General features: G+C 43.4%; 1 protein-coding gene across 1 annotated transcript in view; it reads right to left on the bottom strand.

Moving 5' to 3' along the window:
- The window catches only part of mmaa (metabolism of cobalamin associated A), a 54,106-nt gene extending 47,974 nt beyond the window's left edge, over positions 1-6,132 (bottom strand). Inside the window, exon 1 of the mRNA XM_039750207.1 lies at positions 6,029-6,132. The gene's annotated coding sequence lies outside the window, so the exon portion shown is untranslated. The remainder of the gene's footprint in view (positions 1-6,028) is intronic.
- Positions 6,133-16,541: the final 10,409 nt, after the last annotated feature.

Here is a 16,541-nt window from a genome sequence, read left to right as displayed (position 1 = left end):
ACTCCTTTCTCCTTTCTGCCTCTCCTTTCTTTTCGATCTCCTTGCCCTCCTCTGTTCTTTGCTCCTCTCGTTTAAATAACAAATATCCCGGATATAATGGTTGTGGAAACAGGAAATCCCAGTCTCAGGGTTGTTGTCCCCCCGCATCATCATTCCCTGTTTGTTTTCCGAGGACAACATTTACACACACACACGATAGTAAACGGGACGATGTAAACAACACGCGACTCAGCACAAACACAAAAATGACCTACTATTATGTAGCCCCCTTCTACAAAGTCTTTTGTTGTCTTTGTGTTTGGAGTTCCCCTTCTGTTTCATCTTCCCGTTCAATTTCTGTGGATTCTTGTTTTGTCCGGGGTTATTGCCAGATCAAGTGTATGGACTGTCTGGTGTCTGCCTGCTGCGTGAGGACTCCTAATCCCATCATTCGTCATCTTCAGAAAATACCGGTAGGACAGTCTTTACATTCACATCCAGCGAGATGGTCTCTGGACTATTCATCTCCATCATTTCACACATCGGTTGCCATTTTCACTGACTTTATTTTGTTTGTTTTTTGTTGTTATTTGTTATTGTTGAATTTGTGTTTATTGTATATCGACGTAAAAGGAACTGTGGTGGGATTGTTTAGTTTGTGTAGTCATATTTTCTTTTATTATTGTTTAACATGTTCATTGATTTCTGTTTTATTACCAGCTGCTTTTCTGTCTTAGTTAGGGAGTGTGTAGCAATGCTACAATGGGAAGAACTCCATTTCCCAGCAGCCCAAGGGGGAGGACCAGCAAAGGATGAGTGAAATGGAATTAGGGGTTGCTGGGGACGAAAGAGGCCAGCGGGAAAGTTGAAAAGGGGGCCTGACGGAGCAACAGGAGATCGGTGTTTTTGGGTATCCTGCCCAACGTGTCGTCTGAAAAGTCAAGTGTGCCCTGAATCGTTTCTCGATGGACTGTCTCGTGCCTGCCTGCCTGTCGTGTTTACAGTGGTGGGTTAATCATCGTGTGTTTTCAAAAGGAGCGCTCCTGCAAATCTCACTCCTTGCTGTTCATGACTACCGGTAGGACCGTAACACTCATTTTCTACGTCTTTTTTAAGACGTTGTCGTAAGTGTTTATTGTTGGGGTTCATTGTTATTTTACAACTGCATCACTGTAGGGGAAAGGAGAGGTTTGTCTGATTGCTGTTGCTTTGTGTTGGGTTTTCATTTAATAGATTACTAGCCCCCTGCTCGCCAACCCCAGGTATGGGTAACCAGATATACAATTTAAACAGAAATTAGACGATCTACAAGTCTCTGACTTAAACTTTAAATCTGAACAATATATTCCATCTCTTTTCACTGTTCCGTTATTTCACTGAGTAATAATTTCTGTTTGTTTGCGCTAATGCGATCTTTACTATCAGTTTATTGAGACTTTCGAATTTTAGTACTTTCATAATCTCTAACCTGCTCTGCATGTGTATCACGTCAACGTTTTTGAATTCTTTATGATGTTCTACTTTGTCATCTACTCTTTGTCTTTTTTTTTCGACCGCACTTGGACCTGCTAGGTTTTCAGTTCCACTTGTTCCGGGCTGATTATTACTTTCCTTATTTTCTGAATTTGCACTTAGATTATTATTGTTCTTTTTTGAATTCTTTTCTCTCCAACGCTTTTGGGCCTCTTTTCAACGCGCTGCCCTTTCTTCATCGCTCAGTCGTTGACGTGTCATCTAGAATGTATAAAATTATTGTCCAGAAAAGGATTACAATGAAGGAAACAAATAGATTTTATGTCTAAAAATACTGTCCAGGAAAGCTTCTTTAAAGGATGAAACTGAGGACTTTTCATAAACGACTTTAAATGAGGAAAACATAAAAATTTATAAGAGCTGAGAGCACAGGAAGTGTGTCTGACAAAAGCATTCGCACAAATGAGCGGTGAGAGGACCGGGGGTGTAATTGAAAAAGGTTGAGAGGAGGGCGAGACTTGAAAACAACCTCTCTTAAAAAGTCTTGTCTCGTTGCAGGTTGTTTTTTTACATAATAGACTTATTTATTCATTCATTGGTTCTGTGTCTCTGCTTGTGAGTGTGTGCGGGTAGAAATGAAAGGCACTATATAATAGACAGACAGACAGACAGACAGACAGACAGACAGATAGATAGATAGATAGATAGATAGATAGATAGATAGATACAGTCATGTGAAAACATTAGGACACCCTTTGAAAGCATGTGGTTTTTTGTAACATTTTTAATAAATGGTTATTTCATCTCCATTTCAACAATACAGAGAGATTAAAGTAATCCAACTAAACAAAGAAAACTGAAGAAAAGTCTTTTCAAGATCTTCTGTAAATGTCATTCTACAAAAATGCCTATTCTAACTGAGGAAAAAGATAGGACACCCTTGCCCCTAATAGCGAGTGTTACCTCCTTTGGCTGAAATAACTGCAGTGAGACGGTTCTTGTAGCCATCTACCAGTCTTCGACATCGGTCTGAGGAAATTTTACCCCACTCCTCAATGCAGAACTTTTTCAGCTGTGAGATGTTTGAGGGTTTCTTGCACGTACAGCCCTTTTCAAGTCACCCACAGCATCTCAATGGGATTCAAATCTGGACTTTGACTTGGCCATTCCAGGACTCTCCATTTCTTCTTTTTCAGCCAATCTTTGGTTGATTTACTAGTATGTTTTGGGTCATTGTCATGTTGCATGGTCCAGTTCCGCTTCAGCTTTAATTTTCTAACTGATGGTCTCACATGTTCTTCAAGCACCTTCTGATACACAGTAGAATTCATCGTGGATTCTATGATGGTGAGCTGACCAGGTCCTGCTGCAGCAAAGCAGCCCCAAACCATGACACTTCCACCTCCATGCTTCACAGTTGGTATGAGGTTCTTTTCTTGGAATGCTGTGTTTGGTTTACGCCAAACATGTCCTCTGCTGTTGTGTCCAAATAATTCAATTTTGGACTCATCTGTCCAAAGAACATTATTCCAGAAGTCCTGGTCTTTGTCAACTTTATCTCTGGCAAATGTCAGTCTGGCCTCGATGTTTCTCTTGGAAAGCAAAGGTTTCCTCCTTGCACACCTCCCATGCAAGTTAAACTTGTACAGTCTCTTTCTGATTGTAGAGGCATGTACTTCTACATCAACAGTAGCCAGAGCCTGCTGTAGTTCTCGAGATGACACTTTAGGGTTTTGGAGACCTCTTTTAGCATCTTGCGGTCTGCTCTTGGGGTGAACTTGCTGGGGCGACCAGTCCTGGGCATGTTGGCAGTTGTTTTGAAAGCCCTCCACTTGTAGACTATCTTCCGGACAGTGGAATGGCTGATTTCAAAATCTTTTGAGATCTTTTTAAATCCCTTCCCAGACTCATAGGCTGCTACAATCTTTTTTCTGAAGTCCTCTGACAGCTCTTTTGTTCTCACCATGGTGCTCACTCTCACTTCAACAGTCAGGAGCACACCAAACTAAATGTCTGAGGTTTAAATAGGGCAAGCCTCATTCAACATGCAGAGTAACGATCTACTAATTATGTGCACCTGGTGTGATATACCTGTGTGAGATCTGAGCCAATTTAAGAGGGAATACATGTGAGGGTGTCCTATCTTTTTCCTCAGTTAGAATAGGCATTTTTGTAGAATGACATTTACAGAAGATCTTGAAAAGACTTTTCTTCAGTTTTCTTTGTTTAGTTGGATTACTTTAATCTCTCTGTATTGTTGAAACGGAGATGAAATAACCATTTATTAAAAATGTTACAAAAAACCACATGCTTTCAAAGGGTGTCCTAATGTTTTCACATGACTGTAGATAGATAGATAGATAGATAGATAGATAGATAGATAGATATGAAAGGCACTATATAATAGATAGATAGATAGATAGATAGATAGATAGATATGAAAGGCACTATATAATAGATAGATAGATAGATAGATAGATGTGAAAGGCACTATATAATAGATAGATAGATATGAAAGGCACTATATAATAGATAGATAGATGTGAAAGGCACTATATAATAGATAGATAGATGTGAAAGGCACTATATAATAGATAGATAGATAGATAGATAGATAGATAGATAGATAGATAGATGTGAAAGGCACTATATAATAGATAGATAGATAGATAGATAGATAGATAGATAGATAGATAGATAGATAGATAGATAGATAGATGTGAAAGGCACTATATAATAGATAGATAGATAGATAGATAGATAGATAGATAGATAGATAGATAGATAGATAGATGTGAAAGGCACTATATAATAGATAGATAGATAGATAGATAGATAGATAGATAGATAGATGTGAAAGGCACTATATAATAGATAGATAGATAGATAGATAGATAGATAGATAGATAGATAATGCTGATCCAGCGTGTTGCTGCACCCACCACATGACAAACCACCTCAGGATCACAAATTAGGACCCAAGTGCAGCCGTGCAATGGGTGACACCTCAGATATTACATTAAAACAAACAACAAAGTCCCCGAATTATGACAAAGGAAGACAATTACAAAGAAACAAAACTTCTACCTTAGCAGTCCCAGTGAGGCAGTTTGCAGGCCTATTGCTGTTGATATAAAGGAGCCCCTCTCAGTCACGTTTCCTGACACACGTCTGCTGAATAATTTGTTGGCTCAGTCCTCACGTCCTCAGTGCTGGGGTGTCACAGAGGGAGGATGGGTTGCATTTAATTCTCTCCTCTGCTGTGACCTCTAGGAGGTCCAGAGTGTGTCCCATAACTGAATCTGCCACTTTAATCGGCCTGCTGATTTGCTGGGTATTTGCTGTTACCAGCTCACCACACCACACTGGCCATCACTGATGTGTAGAAGATACAAAGGATGTCACTTTCCATAATAAGTTAACACAGGCTCCTAAATATAGTCTGCTCTACCCTTTCATCTATAGTTCCTCTGGATTCTGATTTCATTCTAACCTGTCATTGATGTGGACCCCCAAGAATGGACCACCTCTACATCCACACCCTGAATAGTGACTGGACACAGAACCTCTTTGGTGCGGTGAAACTCAAAAAGCAGTTCCTTGGCTTTGCTGATGTTAAAGTGCAGACAATTCTCTTTGCACCAAGAAACAACGTTTTCTCCCTTGCCTCCTCTTCTTCTTTGTCTAATCTCCTTTATCAATACATCCCAAAAGCTTAGAGTCATCTGAGATTTTCTGTCAGTGACCTGACCTGCTGTTATATTTCTACTCTGAGGTGTGTAGAGTGAAGAGAAGAGCAGACAGGCCTGTTCCTTGTGGTACTCCAGTGTTGCTCACACAGTCCTTGAGTCTCACAGATGGTGGTCTGCCCGACAGATCAGTCCATCATCCAGGACACCACAGGCTCATCCACCTGCAGATCTCGGAGTTTACCCCATAATGTGGATTGCTGGATGGTATTGAAGGTGCTGGAGAAATCAGACAACAGAATCCTGGCAGTGTTGTCAGCTTTATCCTGCTTTGTGGAGCAGACAGATAATTGCATCTTCCACTCCAATCTTTATTGCAAAATGAATTATGACATTTGTCATGAGCTTCACTAGACATTTTTTTTTACTTTTGCTGGTGGCAATAAACATGCCAACATGCATGTGATCATGAAATAGACGTTGACTTACAAAACATGAATGACACCACGTAAAATTGGCAGCCACAATCCTGCATACGTCTATGAATGAGAGTCAAAGGTATAAATGAAAATTGCAACATGGGACGTCTACTAAAAACTACTCCACCTTGAAACGACTAGACGTATTTCTTACAAATGGCCAGCTTTGAAACTCAGACTTGACAGACTGTAAGCAGACGTAAGGTAAATAAAGTATAGCAATGACATGGTCTGTACCCACGGATGTATATTAAAAAAGTTCGTTCTCGGTAATGCAGTACCATGCACGGTAGCAGAATTCTCAATCGATCGCAAACGTGCCAATGTAATGTTTTGTGTTTTTTTTTCTTTTTTAACTTTATATAAAACGATTGTCTAAAGGTACAACAGAACACGACAAAAACTTACACTGTCTGAAGAACACCAGCGTGACCCTCCCGCCTCCTCCTCCTACTTCCTCTTCCGCCATCTGTGGCCACTCCCACTATCGCCTCGCGCTTGCGCCGCCTCCAGTCCGACTTTCAATACGCATGCGCACTACTTTCAGGCAAGCAAGCTTGCGTGCCAGTGTGCGCACTTTCGGATCTTTTTATAGGTGATTACATGAAAAACGTTTATTTGCCCTGTAAATTTCGAAGGCTCGGTTTCATATGGAATAAAAATGTTAGGCTAACACAATTCGCGTTTTACTTTCTCGCTTCCTTTCAATTAAACTGTTTCCATGAAGCATGTTTATGAGAAGTGAAAATTCAAAAGTTGCCGTTGTCCAAAGTAAAACTGGAAAGATGTTTTACTCTTGTTAATAAAAATTCGAACGCGATGCGATGTGCAGTTATTATTTAATGTCATACCACACGTTCGTAACGGTAAAGACCGGTTGTGAAATCAAATAATCTAATGTACGCATGTGTACAAAAATAAATTACGCATGCACTCTGTAGATCGAGCGTGGGTGTCAGATTGGACTGCTTTTTTACCTATGTCATAGTCATGTTTCTCTTCAAAGCTATTAAAATTGAAAGAAATTCACAACCATGTAATCTTACACTCTTATTCAGCGTGCGACTTGGCAAAATGATTTTTTCCTCCACCGTGCCTGACACAATCTTTACGAGTTCGTGACTTAAAAAAAAAAACTGCATCTCCCAGAATGCAACAGTGTTCTTTGGACACGCCTTCCTCCGCTAAATAACCAATCCGATTTCCTCACGCTCGATCCCAAACAGAAGCTGAGATTTTACTACGCTGGGAGTCTGTGTCGTTTACTCTTAACAACGTGATTCGGCCTACTGTTTTGTCCAAATTTTAATTAACGGTTTGGATGCTACTGTTTTTTTTTAAATGCCGTGTCTCAAATGGGAAAGGTGTAGTGTTTGCGGTGCTCAAATAAGAAATCAATCCACTAATCGCAAAAATTGCGGTGAACCGGAGTATGGGTACCGTGCGGCTGCAGGTCTCACACGTTGACATTTATACAAGACCCGTTTAGTGCCTTCTGTCGATTTAATCTGAAAAGTATTTGAGTTAGAGAAATAGAAAAAAAAAAATCCACACAAGGGAAACGTGCAACATTCTCACTGACCCTTGCCGAGCCGATGGTCTATCGATTTCGTCCTGCTTTGCCGAATTGTCACACAAATCGATAGTCATGTTTGTCGATCTTTGATACCCTTTTGAAAAATACTACCGCATACATTTTCGGAAGTTTTAACAGCTTAAAGAAATAGAGGGTGTTTTCTGACAGAAAAACGCGTCTAAATAAATATTTATGTTTCCATGATTTTCTCTGACAATCTTGAAAACTTTCATTTAGGACACATTGACAGAATTACTTCCATTATCAAGAAATACCATTAAGTGCATTTTATTAAAAATACATTTTTACAAGTGATCCATAAACACTGACTGCTAGGCAGCATAGCTCGTGTAAAATGGGTGAAGATATACTGCCAGTCTGCCAGAAGTAGCCTATGTTATGACACCCAATGCCAATTCTCACAAAGTGTAGGATATAAATCAAAGGGTAGCATACCTCGCTAGTCCTTACCGACATGTGCTTCGGAAGTATGTCGTGGCGCCTAAGGCAAATAAGGAGAAACTGTAGCGCAACAAACAATGGGTAGCGTGTCTCGATAGTGTGAAATGCTTTAGACTTGTGGTTCTTAAGCGTGTTTTTTTTTTCTTGCGACCCAGTTGTGCCCGTTTGTGTCTTTGTGACCCACAATTGCTGCAGAGTGTCACCCCTTTTTCCCTTAAAAAAAAAATGATCACTGATTGTCATCTCAGGGTTAGGGTCACCGGGATTTAGCAGAGCAATGAAATGTCCTTAAGCTGCCCGCGGTAACCAATTGGGAGGCACTCCGCAAACCGTTTGTGACCCATTAAGAGTGACCCACAGTTTAAGAACTTAAGGCCTTAGACCAGGGGGCTCCGACTCCAGTCCTGGAGAGCTACTGTAGCTGCAGGTTTTATTTGAGATCTACCAGTCTGGCTTTAGGCGTTATCATGGTGTTGAGACGGCCCTCCTTAAAGTATTGAGTGACATCTCTTATTTTACTGACTCAGGTGGCGCTGCAGTCCTTGTCCTCCTGGACCTGTCCGCTGCCTTTGACACTATTGACCATGAGATATTGCTGTTGTGGCTTGAACATCTTGTTGGGCTCAAAGGGGCTGCTCTTAACTGGTTCAGGTCAGATCTAACTGGTAGACACTTTTCAGTGACTTTAAATTCCTCTTTTTCGTCTACTGCTCCTCTCAAATATGGCGTTCCTCAGAGATCCATTTTGGGTCCTATCTTATTCTCTATATATCTTCACCCTATTGGAGCGATTTTTTAGGAAATTTAACATTTCTTTTCACTGCTATGCTGATGATACTCAGGTTTATATTCCCGTCTGCAATTCTGCAATAAATCAACTGCACAACTGTCTGTCTGAACTAAGATCCTGGATGGCTAATAATTTTCTTGATCTGAATCAAAATAAAATGGAGGTGCTTATAGCGGGTCCATCAACTGAAGCCCAAATTGGTCTTGGACTTCTCGGCTCTTTCTCTGTCTTTTTCAAACCTCAAGTCCGCAATCTTGGTGTTATCTTTGACAGTAACCTCTCTTTTGAGTTAATTCTGTAGTCAAGAGTTGCTTTTTCCAGTTTCGTCTGTTAGGTAAGATCAAGCCTTTTATTATCTTCTAGGGAATTTGAGAAAGCTACTCATGCTTTTATCTTCTCTCGCCTCGATTACTGCAACTCGCCGTATTCTGGGATTAGCAAATCTCTGATACGCAGGTCACAGCTCGCTCGCTTTCTGGTTGGGGCAACAAAGTCCGACTCTGTTTCTCCAATATTAGCTTCTTCACACTGGCTGCCTGTCAGTTTTCAAATTGATTTTAAAGTCTTGTTGCTAGTTTTTAAATCTTTACCTGGGCTCGCTCCTGCCTGTTTATCTGAATTGTGTGCTTTACACCAGCCATCCAGAGTGCTTAGATCTTCTGGTCAGTTGTCTCTTGTTGTCTCGTACCGAGTGTCAAGCTAAGGGGGACAGCAGTGGCACCTCACCTGTGGGACTCTTTACCTCGTCACATAAAGGAGTCGTCGACAATTCAGAACGAGATTAAAGACTCATTTCTATTCACTTGCATTCTGTGACCTTCAGTAATACTGATGCTTTCCTCATTGTGATTATGTAACATTACTTGTATGTATTATTTATTTTATTTACGTTAATTTATTTTATTTCTATGTATGGTATTCATGTTAATTGTAGGGTGGCGCAGTGGTAGCGCTGCTGCCTCGCAGTTAGGAGACCCGGGTTCGCTCCTGCGTGGAGTTTGCACGTTCTTCCCGTGTCTGCGTGGGTTTCCTCCGGGCAGTCCAAAGACATGCCGGTTAGGTGGATCACGTAGTGAGTGCTTGGTGTGTGGAAGTGTTTGTGTGTGTCCTGCGGTGGGCTGGCACCCTGCCCAGGATTAGTTCCTGCCTTGTGCCCAGTTTTGGCTGAGATTGGCGCCAGCGGACCCCCGTGACCCAGTGTTCGGATTCAGCGGGTTGGAAAATGGATGGATGGGTGTTAATTGTATGGTGTTTTTTTTTTTATTATTCTTTTATTGTAAAGCACTTTGGGCACAGTATTCCTATGTTGGGGCGGCACGGTGGCGCAGTGGGTAGCTCTGCTGCCTCGCAGTTAGGAGACCCCGGTTCGCTCTCTGCGTGGCGTTTGCATGTTCTCCCCGTGTCTGCGTGGGTTTGCTCCCACAGTCCAAAGACATGCAGGTCAGGTGCATTGATGATTCTAACTTGTCCCTAGTGTGTGCGTGAGGTGTGTGTGTGTCCTGAGGTGGATTGGCACCCTGCCCAGGGTTTGTTTCCTGCCTTTGCGCCGTGTGTTGGCTGGGATTGGCTCCAGCAGACCCCCGTGACCCTCTAGTTAGGATATAGCGGGTTGGATAATGGATAATGGATGGATTCCTATGCTGTTTTAAATGTGCTATATAAATAATCAACATGACTATCGATTTGTGTGACAATTCGGCAAAGCAGGACGAAATCGATAGACCATCGGCTCGGCAAGCGTCAGTGTGAATGCTGCACGTTTCCCTTGTGTGGATTTTTTTTTTCTATTTCTCAAACTCAAATACTTTCAGATTAAATCGACAGAAGGCACTAAACGGGTCTTGTATAAATGTCAACGTGTGCGACCTGCAGCCGCTCGGTACCCATACTCCGGTTCACCGCATGTTGTATTTATTGACATTTTCATTCTAACCTTTTTCTTAATTAGTGAGCAGATTTTGCTGCTAATTAACCCTTTGCCTTAATTTTAATCGATGCACAACTTAAGGCTCAGGCCCCTGAATTATTTCTTTTTTTCCTTAATTAGCAACCAAACAATATAAAGACATAAAATGAACCAACACATAAAGAACAACCTGCGTCCATCACACCATAACTGAAAATAAAGAAAGGCGAAGGCCTCGGTAATGTCGATCTGCTCGGGTCCACCAGACATTTTGACAGCCAGCGCTCTTAAAAATGAAGCTGAACAGTTTTGGAAATGTCTGCCATGGCAAAACGAGAGAGCGCCATGGAATTCAATAACGGGTTTAATTAGCAACGAGCATTGGTTTCAAATTAAGAAACTGAATGAAGTGAAGTTGAAGTTTGAGGCCCCAGCTTAGTGGCTCACTTGACATCAAATTTATGTTTAGGTGCCATTTAAGAAAAAAAGAATCAATTCAGCGGCCAGAGCCCCAAGAAACGCCCATCCATTATCCAACCCGCTATATCAGTGAAAGGCAACCTTTTTCGAGTTGCGGCGCACTAAGTCCAAAAAGTTTCTTTCGCGGCGCACCTGAGGGTCTGCCCAAAAATAAAGTCGTGACGACACAATCTGTGGACAATCGCCAATAAAAACAGTTCATTTTACAAGTTTGAAAGACATTTTATTAATAAAGGAATCAAAGGATAAATCTTAAATTTAATTCATGTGCACGTTGAGATTCTGAGTTTTTCAGCACATACGAGATCGAAGCGAGGATCAATTTTCGAAAGACAGACGCGCATTTCCTTGTCGATCATTTGAAGTCTCTCGCGTTTCTTAAGACTTCATTTCCGTAAGTGTTCCGTTATCTGTTTTTCCAACATAAAATATTTTTTGTTCAAAAGTTCAAAAACACAATCAAGCAATTTTAAATATTTTACAAACGTTTTCGCGGCGCCCCTAGAAAATTCCGCGGCGCACTGCCGGTTGCCCGACAATGCGCTATATCCTAGCACAGGGTCTGCTGGAGCCAATCCCAGCCATCACGGGGCGCAAGGCAGGGTGCCAGCCCACCGCAGGACACACACACACACACACACATTAAGGACAATTTAGGACCGCCAATGCACCTAACCTGCATGTCTTTGGACTGTGGGAGGAAACCCACGCAGACACGGGGAGAACATTTAAACTCCACGCAGGGCGGGAGGACCCAGGAAGCGAACCCAAGTTTATTGTTTGTTAATTTATTTTTATTTTTAAAGTTGTCTTTTTTTAATTATGTTTTTCTCAAACAATTAAAAAAAAAACCAACTTTATTTTCCTCCCGGGCAACACTGGCTATTTCAGCTAGTATAATACTAAAATAGAAATATTACAAGTACAGAGCAGAATTCAACAGGAGATGATATCCCATAATAGGATTTGAGTTTGTTCAGATTATCAAACGAGATTATTATCAGCCTGTTATCAAATGCGCCGCAAAAAAGGCTCCACCCTCTGGGCTTCTCCCTAAATCACCCGCCCCCGATTCCTCCAGTCTGTGCATTTTAAACCACTGCTGGGGTTTCAGAGGGAGATACGATCAAGAAGACTTGACGCCGAGAGAAAAGAAAAAGAAGAAATGGCTGTTACCCATTCAGTGACTCAGTCATTATCCAACCCACTATATCCTAACACATGGTCACGGGGGTCTGCTGGAGCCAATCCCAGCCAGCATAGGGTGCAAGGCAGGAAACAAATCCCTGGGCAGGGCGCCAGCTCATTGCAGGGCACACACACACCAAGCGCACACTAGCGACTATTTAGGATCGCCTGACCTGCATGTCTTTGGACTGTGGGAGGAACCCCATGCAGACACGGGGAGAACGTTCAGTAGCTAGTAATTTATTTGCACGTTGTGATGAACGCGGCGACAGTCGAGACAGACACACACACACACACATATTTAGCTTGTTGGCTGCCGTATGCAAAACTGAAAATGTTCGTCCAAACCACCGAGTTTTGAAGGCAAGTGTTCTACATGTTACTGCAGCAGATCGTTCCCCCCGCCTTTGATGCTTCATGCGAGTCACACACAGATGTTGGGTCGAAGAGTGGGATGGGGGGGCACCCTGCTTGGAGATCCCCTCAAGACGTATCAAAGTGCTGCTCCGCTCTGGAGATTCCCTCCCGTCGTACATGGATGTCAAATTGATTACCGGGGTGGGGGGGCCGTGCAGGTGCCACAGTTTCCCCCTTGGAGATTCACGTGAGTCGCACAATGGTAATGTCACTTCAAGCTTGTTTTGGTCACTGTCACTAACGAGAAATTCTATCAGGTGTGCCCCCAAGACAGCATGGGGCTGTGTGACTACAGCCATCTACACCAGTCAAGGTGAATGAGGACCTGCCTGTCACTTGTGACCAATCACTGGCACTTCAAGCTGGTCTTGGTCACCGTCACCAAAGAGAAATTCTATCAGGTGTGCCCCCCCCCACCCCCTAAACATGGGGCTGCTTGACTACAGCTGTCTATGCCAGTCCTGAAGGAGGACTGCCCCGGGCATTATCTTCTGCCTCGCCACACTTGCCATTGCTGGTATAGCCGCCCATTGCTTTTCCACCACTTGCTTGTTTAATGTTCGGATCAGAAAATCAGGAGGCAGAATATTCCCTGAAGAGCCTCAGAAATTCTTTGTAACCACAGTCCGCCATAAAAAGCTGTTTTGCTTTTGTCACTTTTTTTGACTCGTCGTGTTTCCCCCTTGGAGATTCACGTGAGTCGCATGATGGTAACGGCAGATCTATTTTACTTCATAACATGTCGCATAGAGACATTTGCCACCCTGGGTGACCACCTAGTCCTCCTGTATCAGAGAAGCACTCCTGGTTAGCCATTCAAGTCTCAGCAACACAAACTAACTGAAGCTTAATGATTCATTTTCACATTGTGGGTGGTCCCTCCAGGAGGCGGAGCCACCTGCCAATCACTGCCTTCTGCCCAATAAATCCAGAGGGCCCGTCCCAGTTCCTGGTGGTTCATTGTGAATGCGCTCCGGAGTTGGTGAGTGCTGCTTTTTTTTTTATTTATTTTTTTTTAATTATTGGCTTTTTATCCTGTTTGCTACGTTTTTGTCCCAATTTCTGTTATGGAATTTTCTGCTTCCGACAGCCCCTTTTGCCTTCTGTGCTCCACGGCGCTTGCTTTCATTACCGAGTGCTGCGTTACGCATGAATCTTTATAAAATAAAAGGTCCTGCGCCTGCCATTATTGCTAGCCGGGGTTTGTTGGTGTTATCCCCCTCTAGTGGACATCTATGGAAACTATTTGAGACAGCGCCTTTGAGGCACACACCCATTTGTAACTTGATTTCTCCCTCTGCTGCACAGTTTCAAATGACAAATCAAACTCTTCCCATGGCAGACTTGTATTTCAGGGGATCTGCAGACATTTCAGTCACTCAACACTTTGGGTAAAAACGCTGTTCGTGTTTTTACTTTGCCATTCAGACTCGTTTCAGTCCCCACTGAGGGGGCTTCACATTTTACACTTGACGATTGTGTGCTTTCATTTTTGGTGATGACTTTGGTGGGCAGAACTTTGGGGCCCACAGGGGACTGGGTGGTCTCATGGTCTGGAATCCCTGCAGATTTTATTTTTTCTGTCCCCCCTGGCCATTGGACCTTACTCTTATTCTGCTAATTAATGTTGACTTATTTTCTTTTCTTATTGTCTTTTATTTTTCTATTCTTCATTATGTAAAGCACTTTGAGCTACTGTTTGTATGAAGATGTGCTCTAGAAATAAATGTTGTTGTTCACTTTGCCTTCTTTTTTCTCTGATCTCTGTGCACTAAAAAAAAATCAGAACATCTACAGGGACACAAGGGGGCGCTCCAGTGCAGCCCTCACAGTAGTGGGAAGTGGACAAGAAGCCGAAGGAAAGTTGCGGACTGTGCGCCGTAAGCCCCTAAGAAGCCTGCCAGCCATCACTGTCGAGGTACTCGGAGGCGAGTATTGTGGGATGTGCGGTTAACAGGCTTACGGGATCATTTAGGGGGGTGGGTTCCTTAAACTTTTTTTTTTTTCTCTCTCTCTCTCTCCACCCAATCGTACCCTTCTTATTGTCTTTAAAATTCAGTGTATGATGACTAGGGGATTTGGGAGGTCCCCCCTTGGATGGATGGAGAAAGATAGATACTTTATTAATCCCAAGGGGAAATTCCCATCCTCCAGCAGCAGCATACTGATAATAACAATATTAAATATTAGAGTGATAACAATGCAGGTATAACAGACAATAACTTTGTATAATGTTAACGTTTACCCCCCGAGTGGAATTGAAGAGTCTCATAGTGTGGGGTCTCCTCAGTCTGTCAGTGGAGCAGGACGGTGACAAAAGTCTGTCTCTGAAGCTGCTCCTCTGTCTGGAGATGATCCTGTTCAGATGATGCAGTGGATTCTCCATGATTGGCAGGAGTCTGATCAGCGCCCGTCGCTCTGCCACGGATGTCAAACTTTCCAGCTTTATTCCTATAATAGAGCCTGCCTTCCTCACCAGTTTGTCCAGGTGTGAGGTATCCCTCTTCTTTATGCTGCCTCCCCAGCACACCACCGCATAGAAGAGGACGCTCGCCACAACCGTCTGATAGAACATCTCAACATCTTATTGCAGATGTTGAAGGACGCCAACCTTCTAATGAAGTATAGTCAGCTCTGTCCTCTCTTGCACAGATCATCAGTATTGGCAGTCCAGTCCCGTTTGTCATCCAGCTGCACTCCCAGGTAGTTATAGGTCTGTCACCTCTGCACAGTCACCTCTGATGATCACAGGGTCCATGAGGGGCCTGGGCCTCCTAAAATCCACCACCAGTTCCTTGGTTTTGCTGGTGTTCAGGTGTAGGTGGTTTGAGTCGCACCATTTAACAAAGTCCTTCCTATACTCCTCCTCCTGCCCACTCCTGATGCAGCCCACCATAGCAGTGTCGTCAGTGAACTTTTGCCCGTGGCAGGACTCCGAGTCGTATTGGAAGTCCGATGTATGTTGGCTGAACAGGACCAGAGAAAGTCCAGTCCCCTGCGGCGCTCCTGTGCTGCTGACCACAACATCAGACCTGCAGTTCACGAGACGCACATATTGAGGTCTGTCTGTAAGATGGTCAACAATCAATGCCACCAGGTATGAATCTACTTCCATCTCTGTCAGCTTGTCCCTAAGGAGCAGAGGTTGGATGGTGTTGAAGGCGCTAGAGAAGTCCAGAAACATAATTCTTACAGCACCACTGCCTGTCCAAGTGGGAGAGGGATCGGTGTAGCATGTAGATGATGGCATCCTCCGCTCCCACCTCCTCCTGCAGAGTGTCGATGGTGTGGCGGACCTGTGACCTCAGGTGGAGAAGCAGCAGCCGCTCCATGGTCTTCATCACATGTGACGTCAGAGCGACAGGCCGGAAGTCATTCAGCTCACCAGGACGTGATACCTTTGGGACTGAAGTGATACAAGATGTTTTCCAAAGCCTGGTAACCAAACAAGACACAACGATGAGTCGCCAACCTGTGAGACCCAACGGCCACAACCCAAAAACTTTAGGAAAGTGTAGTTTGGGAGCATTTCTTGTCATCCAATTACAAAATAACCTAAGAGGCGTAGCTTTTGTGAAAAGGTAAAAGTGATGGAAAAGTCCTTTCATGACAATTCACGTGGCTTGGCGGTCCACCTGCCGCCTTTTTACCGTAACTCGTTCTGTGGTCTGACCTAAAGGGATACCGAGGACGCGTGTGATTGGACGTGTGCCTGTGAGGTCACTTCAAGCTCGTCTTGGTCACCGTCACCAATGAGAAATTCTATCAGGTGTCACCACTCCCGTTCCCCAAAACACGGGGCTGCATGACTACAGCTGTCGAGATGAAGGACTGCCATGGTCATCATCTTCTGCCTCACCACACTCGCCATGCACTGCTGCCCTCTAGCTGCCACTGCTGGTACAGCTGCCCATTGTTTTTCCCACCACTTGCCTCCCTACGTCCTTGTTTAATGTTGGATATCTGATCAGAAAATCAGGAGGCAGAATATTCCCTGAAGAGCCTCAGAAATTATTTGTAACCACACTCTGCCATAAAATGGCTGTTTTGCTTTTGTCACTTTACTTGACTTGTCGTCTTCAGAATTGCTTCACTGACAGAT

This window comes from Polypterus senegalus, chromosome 4 (assembly GCF_016835505.1).
Source record: "Polypterus senegalus isolate Bchr_013 chromosome 4, ASM1683550v1, whole genome shotgun sequence".
Lineage (NCBI taxonomy): Eukaryota > Metazoa > Chordata > Cladistia > Polypteriformes > Polypteridae > Polypterus > Polypterus senegalus.
The sequence above is the reverse complement of the archived record's forward strand: the minus strand, read 5'-3'. Positions and strand labels throughout refer to the sequence as shown.